The following is an 8,568-nucleotide window of genomic DNA, read 5'->3' on the forward strand; positions in this document are numbered from 1 at the left end:
GACTGCTTGCTTCCAATGGGTTTACTTAAATTCCAACCATTCCAGCTCTGCACTGGAACATGAGCAATTTTTATCATTTTGCTTGTAATTTCATCAATAACCTTTCCAGTGCTGTCTAGTTCAAGGTAGCAGTTAGAGAGATTGAATTTTCCACAAACTCCTCCTTTAGCTGCCAGGAGATAGGGTCTAGGGTGAGTTGGTTTTGATAGATAGGATTTCTGAATTTAGTTTGCTGTTGGGCTAGTAGGTTTAGAGCATGGGCAGTTTCATTAGTTATTATTTCCAACACAGCTTTCAAGTGGATGATTCAGTTTAGCATATACTTAAGGGTTCAATAACCTCACATGTCATCCTCTGCCTGAGATGCTGGCCCATAGTGCAGGATTACACATTCAGGGGGGCCATTCTTCACCTCTCCAGGTAACAACAGCCCTTTCTTATATTTTGATACACTGGCTGGCTTAACTCTTTCCCTTCTGTTAAGGGAATGAGAAAGAAGGAGGGTTTTATTGTACCGAGCATACAAGTACCACACCAGTTTGGGGGAAGTTCTCAGAATGCAACTTTCCCACAAATCCAGTACAGACCATTTGGGGCCAGTAAAGGGGCCTTTTGCAGTGGAGTTCCACACTGTGATTATTTTGGGGAAAGTATATTTTATGAGAATGAGGTCAGATTCATTTCATGTTCCCCAATGCTCTGTTGTATTGGTGGTATAATTTTGGAATTCTCCCCCTGTACATTTAGGTTTCCAACAGATATAGAAGAGTTTAGGCAGGCCCTTGAACCACAATATTTTCCTATGACAGAAGTTTACAAGGGCCACATACTATCTCGGGGGCAGAAGAGAGACCAGTTTCATTATATGTTTGGCTGCAATTGTATTCTCTAGTTTCCCAGGGCCGTTGGTCTTCCATATTAGTACCTCCACATACATAGCACAAGGGAGACATTTAAGGCTGCCCCTACTACATCAGCTAGGATTATGGAGAGGTTTCTCACTCCTTGTGGAATGGAAAATGGCTTTTCCATTTCTTCATAGAAGGAGTGGAACACAGAATGGGCTTTACTTGTGAGTGGGTGTTCCCAATACCCAACCCAGATGTAGTCTCCTGGGTCTATTCCTCTACCATCAATGCAGAGACTCATTTGGACTCCCGGAGTCTGTCCGGATTCAGGTTTAAGGATTGTGAGGTTTAAGTGGTTAAAATGACAACATGAATATTTAGCCAGGGCCATTCCTTTCATGAGGATGGCTATTTGTTTAGTTGCGGCTGTGCTCCACATGGACCAGTAGGGGCAGTAGTATATACCTATGTATTTGCACCAGAAGCCCCCCACACACACACCTTGGGCTGCACTTTTCATTTCTGGAGCACACATATACTTATCCTTGTGAGTATATATATATTTTTTTATTTTTTTAATTGTTTTTGTAAAAATATTACATTAAAAAAACAATATGAGGTCCCATTCAACCCCACCACCCCCCCCCACCACTCCCCCCCCCCCCCCGGCAATACTCACTCCCATCATCACGATACATCCATTGCATTTGGTAAGTACATTCTGGGCATCTCTGCACCTCATGGTCAATGGTCCACATCATGGCCCATACTCTCCCACATTCCATCCAGTGGGCCCTGGGAGGATTTACAGTGTCCGGTGATTGCCCCTGCAGCACCATCCAGGGCAACTCTAAGTCCCAAAGGCGCCTCCCCATCTCATCTCTTTCTGCCATTCCCCATACCCATATCAGCCACCATGTCCACTTTTCCCACTCCACTCCAATGCCACCTTTTCTCTGTGGACCTTGGATTGGTTATGTCCGTGGCATCTCTATGTCAAGAGCAGGCTCAGATTCCACATGGATACTGGATGCAATCCTCCTGCTTTCAGTTGTAGGCACTCTAGGCTCCATGGTGTGGTGGTTGTCCTTCTTCGACTCCATCTTAGCTGAGTGAGGTGAGTCCAATAAATCAGATTGTAGGAGGTGAAGTCTGTTGAGGCTCAGAGCCTGGCTATCATATTGTCAGTCCAGAGATTCAAATCCCCTAAATATACCTTAAACCCCAACACCAACTACAATTCCAGTAAAGTAGCATGAAAGTCTTATGAAAAGAGATTCCATCTGAGTCCAGTTTCATCACACAGAAACACCAGCTCCAAAGAAGGGCCGTCTGACATGGCAGTGAACCCCATCTGCCATGACCATAGAGCCCGTGGGTCTCTTTAGCCCTCAAAGGAACGAATACCTGGGGTTGTATCTACTTTATCTGTCTCTTAGATTCTGCTCAGTTGTGCATAAGGGCAATCCTTCTGACAGCCTCCAGACTCTTTTTTAGAGACTCGTAGCCATATAAACTCATTTCTCCTTTCCATTTCCCCCTTACATTAGGTCAAACAGCATTTTAAAGTCAGGTTATTATATGTAGACAGGGATATTCTGCTAGATCCGTATTGAACCTTCAATTCAAGGTCATTTTCCAGTTGCATCATCAGTTGGTACTTGATAGTGATCCCTCGGTGCCAGGGAGGCTCATCCCCGGGTGTCATGTCCCACGCTGGGGGGAAGGCATTGCATTTACATGCTGAGTTTGGCTTCAAGACTGGCCACATTTGAGTAACATGAAGGCTGTCAGGAGGAAATTCCCAGGCACAGTGCTGCTCTAGGCCTTGTTCTTATTTCAGGCATATAGGCTCACAAGCATAGTCATTAGTATCATGCTCTCACTGTTGGACCCTCATTCCTTCCTGATCCTTACTGTTGCACCTGGGGGACTCCCGCTGCTCCCCTAGTGACCACGACAGAGCACCTCCGGCCAGGAACCCAGTACCCCCCCCAGCTGTAGTTTTTAATTGTTGCCACTATGAGTATATCCAAACATTACCATGCACCCTGGACATATGCCCTGTATAGCTCCCTGTCAGCCATATATCACCTGTCAATAGTATCCTATACCAGTATTCCTCCGCTGCCATTGTTGAACCACTCTGTGATCCAAAACTTCCTGAAAATTGAAGCCCAATATAATGTAAGGATCCCTTACTAGTAAAATGGCATAGAGCGATGGGTTTAAAGGTTAGATATAGAATACGTGTTGACTTGGAAAAATTCTACATCCTATCTTTTTCTTTTTATTCTTGCCCAAAAAGTGGGGGGAAGGAGGGGTAGCATATGAACATAGGAGAGTGTCAGGTGTTGGTTGAGAGTAAAATGCTGAGATAATCATATCAAAATATAATTAACAGGGTTACCTGTTTAGGATGCTCAGAGGGGATGGTCTGATGCGGGATGGGCTCCTGGGGAATGTCTGAATGCTCATTTTGCCAGAGTGGGTGGTACCATTGGATAGAGACCTAAGTAGTGAGAGTGGGGGTGGACCCATATCCTGGGGAGGACTAATGCCATCAAATAGAGGGAACTGTATCTCTCGAGAGAAAGGGTGGCTCCCAGGGCATTGGGGCAGTTGAGCAAGTTAGGCCCTGAACACTGTTGCAAGTATCTCTGGATGTGGCTCCTCGGGAAACGGAGGTTGACTGTCACTGTGGGCACCAAGGGGATGGGAAAATGGATGTTAAATGTGTGGAACCAAAGTAAATGTGGGATAAGAGAGGACTTTCACGAGAGTACACAAGGATGGATATAAAACATGTACTATTACACCATAAACATATAGGGGACGACAGACTAATAATGTAAACCATAATGTAAAACATAGGATAACTAAAAATTTATAAAACTGTATATCCTAAAGTATGGACCACAATGTAAGCACAGATGTCAGCTTGTTTGAAAGCTATTGTCACAGAGTCTCTACATCACTGTAAGTAAATATGATATGAATAAGGTATAAGAATATCGCTGTGGAAGGGAAAAGGTTTTACGGTGGATGTGTGGGAGTACTGCATATTGTATATATGAATTACTGTGGTCTAGAGCTCTTGCGAAGATAAGTTCAATAATTAGGGAAAAAGAAAAAGAAAAAGAAAAAGATAGATGTGAGTATATTTTTGCTCACTGCTAAGCCCTCCACATTTGGTGTTCCATGATATCCCAGAGTCTATAACTTGGCATGTGTCAAATAGGAGGGACACTCATTGGTTCTGGCTAGTGACAGGGGTAGAGATAAGTAGCTCCCCATTTTGCCTAAGCACCCTTATTTCCTATTTATGGGAGACTGTTGGGGGTTTGGGGTCATAGCAGGTTATTTGACCAGATATGTTACAGACACTATAGGAGATTCCTTGAGACTGGCAGGTGGCTATATGGCCCTTGCAGGTGTAATGGTTATGATATATTAATGTGGTATTGACATGGGCCCCCATTCGCACATTTTGGATAATGGCTCACACTCTGTGATGCCAACCTGGGATGAGGAGAGGGTCAGGGCTAGGAGTAGGGAGAATAACCGAAGGGGCATTGTAACTGGGATTAAACTGGATTCCTATTCTTTGGCTGTACATAGACCTATCAGTTTCTGGGGTGTGATTGGAGCAGAGCTCGGTGTCCCATCCTCAACCTTCAACCATGCATGGACCAGTCAGCTTCCGGGGTGTGACTGGAGCAGGGCTTGGTGTTTTGTTCCTTTGCAAGATGAGTTTGGTTGAGTTGTGGGTATCTGGAATATGGGTCTAGGACTCTGGGGCAGCTTGCTTGACCCAGCTATGGTGTATCCCTGGGGTGTTTTTGATGTGGGATATGGGTGGGAGGCTCTTTGTCTCTTCAGAGGTAACCTAAGCTCTCTGACTTGTGGATGTGAGACAGTAAGAGGCTGCAGTCCTGTCCTTGGTGACCATGGCAATGACTCCAGTCCCAAGAAACAATTTAACAATGCAAGGTCTATAAACTTTAAGTATTCAGGGGAAAGGCAAACCAAATATGCTAAAAGCTTATCTAGAATGTATGAAGTCCATGCTGAAAGCTTACCTAAGATGTGGAAGATATATGTGCTAATTCAAGCCTATTGAGAACTGAAACAAAGGGACCATTTAGCCTTTCCTCTCTGTATAAAAGAAACTCGAAAATCTTGTTTGGGGCTCAGGATTGAAACAGAAAGCTCCTGAGTCCAGCGGGCTGACAATAAACCATTTTTCCTTCTCAAAGTCATTCCTGAGTCCTGGCCTCTCTATATGCAAATAATTGAACCTCTCTCAAATTCTACAACACTTTCAGCTACTTTAACTCCACTGGGGGTGGATAAAATGACAAGATAGGGTCCTCACTATAGAGGGATTTGTGGAGCTGACTTCCAGTCTTTGACATGGACTGCATCTCCTGGCTTGTACAGGTGTATATAGTTGCTTAAGCTAATGGGGGCCCTTTCTTGGACCTAGTGTTGCAGGTTTTGTAAGGTTTTTCATAACTGATAATTTGCTGAGCTATAGGTAAGTTTTCTCTTTCTCTGATATCCCCTTCTATATTTTGGATTAAGGGAGGGGGGAGGTTCTGAAAGAGGATTTCAAAGGGGTTAGGCTTGGCTTTGAGCTTGGGCTTGCCCGAACTTGGAGAAGAGGACTCAGAAGTACTGGCACCCATTTGGCCCAGTTTCTTGGCAAATCTTGGCAATATAAGTCTTTATTGCATGGTTCATTCACTCTGCTTTCCTGAGCTTTGAGGATGGTAAGAGGTGTGCAGTTTCCATCACATGCACAGTGCTTTGGCAATTTTTGGGTGATTTCAGAGACAAAGGTGGGTCCATTATCAGAGCCAATTGAGAGGGGTAGCCCATATCTAGTAATGATTTCCCTGAGGAGAACTTTGGTTACTTCTTCAGCTTTTTCTGTTCAAGTGGGAAAGGCCTCCACTCAGCCAGAAAAGGTGCAAACAAGGACTAGGAGATATTTATAACTTCCAGAATGTGGCATTTCAGTGAAATCAACTACTAGATCTTCAAGAGGCATATTGCCAATTCTTTGGACTCCTGGGACTCCCATAGGCCCCCTGCCAAAGGTTTTATTTTTGCACATGTCACGCACCACTGGCATATGGCATGGGTGATAGCAGCTAGACTTGGGATGTAGAAGAATCTTTCTAATATTTCTATAAGATGAGTTTTTCCCAAGTGTGTGATCTCATGGTAGTGTTGAACTAGAGTTGTGGCTAATATTTGTGGCACAAGTATTCTGTGTTTGGACAATGTCCACCATCCATTTTCTCTTTATATGCCACCCTCAGAGAGTATCCACTCTCTCTTGGCTTGAGTGTATTGCAGCTCTCGGTGATTCAGAGGCTGTGGGACAAGAGCAGGCAGTGTATACTGGAGTTTCTGATAACTAAAAGGTTGAGAAATGAGAGCAGTGGCCAGGTTTTCAGATAGGTATCCTTCCCATGCCACTCTTTTTGCTTTAGCATCTGCCCTCTGATTTCCCTGGGTGATGGGGCTGTGGCTTGGCTGGTGTCCCTTGCAGTGCATTACAGCTACTTTAATAGGTTCCCAAATTGCTTCTAGTAGTTCCAGAATCTGCGTGCCATATTTAATGCTCTTTCCTCCTGAGTTAATGAGTCCTTTTTGTTTGTATAAGGCTTAATGCATGTGCAGGGTAAAGAAGGCATATTTGGAGTCTGTGTAGATGTTAGCCTTTGCTCCAGCTGCAAGCTGTAGGGCTTAGGTGAGAGCAATGAGTTTGGCTTTCTGTGCTGAACTGTTATCCAGGTGGTGCTGGGCCTCCTGATACCACAGCATATCCCACTCACCGATTGCTGCCCTGCGTAAAGCTACTCCCATCTGTGAAGAACTCCATTTCAAGATTTGCCAGTGGCTGGTCTTGGAGGCCTGGCCTGGTGGAATATACTTCTTGTGATGTTTCCAGGCAGTTATGGGATAGAATCCCTAGCCCCACAGGTAGCAGGGTGGCAGTATTTAGGGTTTTTACAAGTTCTAGTTGAATGGATGGACTTTCACATAATAGGGTTTGATATTTAATCAGGCAGCTGTTAGTTAGCCAGTGTGTTCCTTTGGCTTCTAAGACTGTGATTACTGCATGCAGAACCCAGACAATTAAAGGCTGCCCAAGAGTTAATTTTATAGCTTCTAGTGTAAAAATGGCTGCAGCTGCTACAGCTTTGGGCTAGTATCCAGTTGCTTGGATAGATAGGCTATGAGTGTTTGCCAGGAACCGAGGTATTGAGTGAGTGCCCCTACTGCGATGCTTTGGCACTTGTGAACATAGAGGTAGAATGGCTTACTGAGATCTGGAAGTCTGAGGCTCAGTGCTTCCATTAGAGCTTGTTTGAGGACAATGAAAGCATTTTTCTGTGGGCTTTCCCAGAGCAGAGACTCATGATCTTCCCCCTTTGTGGCTTCATATAAAGGGCACACAAGGACCCCCAAATTGGGGATCCAATTGCAGCAGAATCCTGCCTCTCTGAGGAACTCTTGCAGCTTCCTGTGGGTGTTGGGCTCAGAGAGTCTACAGATTGTTTTCTTTCTTTCAAGTCCCAATTCACAGTGTCCCTGCATTATTTTATAACCTAGATATCTGACTTGCGATAGGCAGATTTGGGCTTTTTTCTTAGACAGTCAATAACCTTTTTGCTATAGATGCATTAAGAGGGCATGGATTCTGTCAGCGCAGTCTTGGTAGGTGGGACTTCTGAGAATGAGGTCATCTACATATTGGAGGAGAAAACAGTTATGGCTTTCTGGTTTAAAGGATTTGAGATCACTGGCCAGGCCTTGTCCAAAAATAGTGGGTGCATTTTTAAACCCCCTGAGGCAATCACGTCCATGTTAGCTTCTGCTTTTCACCTGAGTTCAGATGGTCCCACTTAAAGGTGAAAATTGGCTGGCACCAGGGCACTACCCAAATGCAGAAGAAGGTATCCTTAAGGTCTAGGCATGACAAGTAGATTGCTGATGAAGGTATTAAGCTGAGAAAAGTATACGATTAGAAACCACAGAGTGAAGGGTTATTACTGCTGAGTTAACTGCTCATAAGTCCTGGACTGGGTGGTAATCCCCATCAGCTTTTTTAACTGGAAAGAGTGGGGTGTTTCATTGCGGCGGCTTGCTTGGTCGGTAGAGGTGGGGTCTGGCTGCGGACGAGGGGTCGGTCCAGCTCTGGACGAGGGGTCGGTCCCGCTTGGGATGAGGGGTCGGTCCCACTTGGGACGAGGGGTCAGTCCGGCAGCAGACGAGGGATCGGTCTCACAAGGGGTTGCGCGGTTCGGCTGACGGGGTCGCCCGGTGAAGCCGGCGACGAAGGGGTCGCCCGGAGAAGCCGGCGACGAAGGGATCGCCCGGAGAAGCAGGCGATGAACTGGGGACAAGGGAGGCCAGGCCCTTGTCGGGGGCTCTCAGGACTGGAGGGCGCACGGCAGAAAAACTACCGCGGAGACAAGGTAAACACGCAAGTCCACTTTATTGAGGGAGAGGCAACAGTTTTATAGGGGCTGGGGAAAGCTGATTGGTCGAAGCCATGCCCTGTTCTGATTGGTTGCTGGCGAAAGGTCAGTGGGCGGTACTGGATGGGGGAGGGGTGGTGGTTAGGGATTGGCTGTCGCTGTTGCTGGGGGAAGGGGCAGGGTTTAGGGATTGGTGGCTGCTGTTGCTGGGGTGGAGGGCA

This window comes from Dasypus novemcinctus (assembly GCF_030445035.2).
Source record: "Dasypus novemcinctus isolate mDasNov1 chromosome 11 unlocalized genomic scaffold, mDasNov1.1.hap2 SUPER_11_unloc_4, whole genome shotgun sequence".
NCBI lineage: Eukaryota > Metazoa > Chordata > Mammalia > Cingulata > Dasypodidae > Dasypus > Dasypus novemcinctus.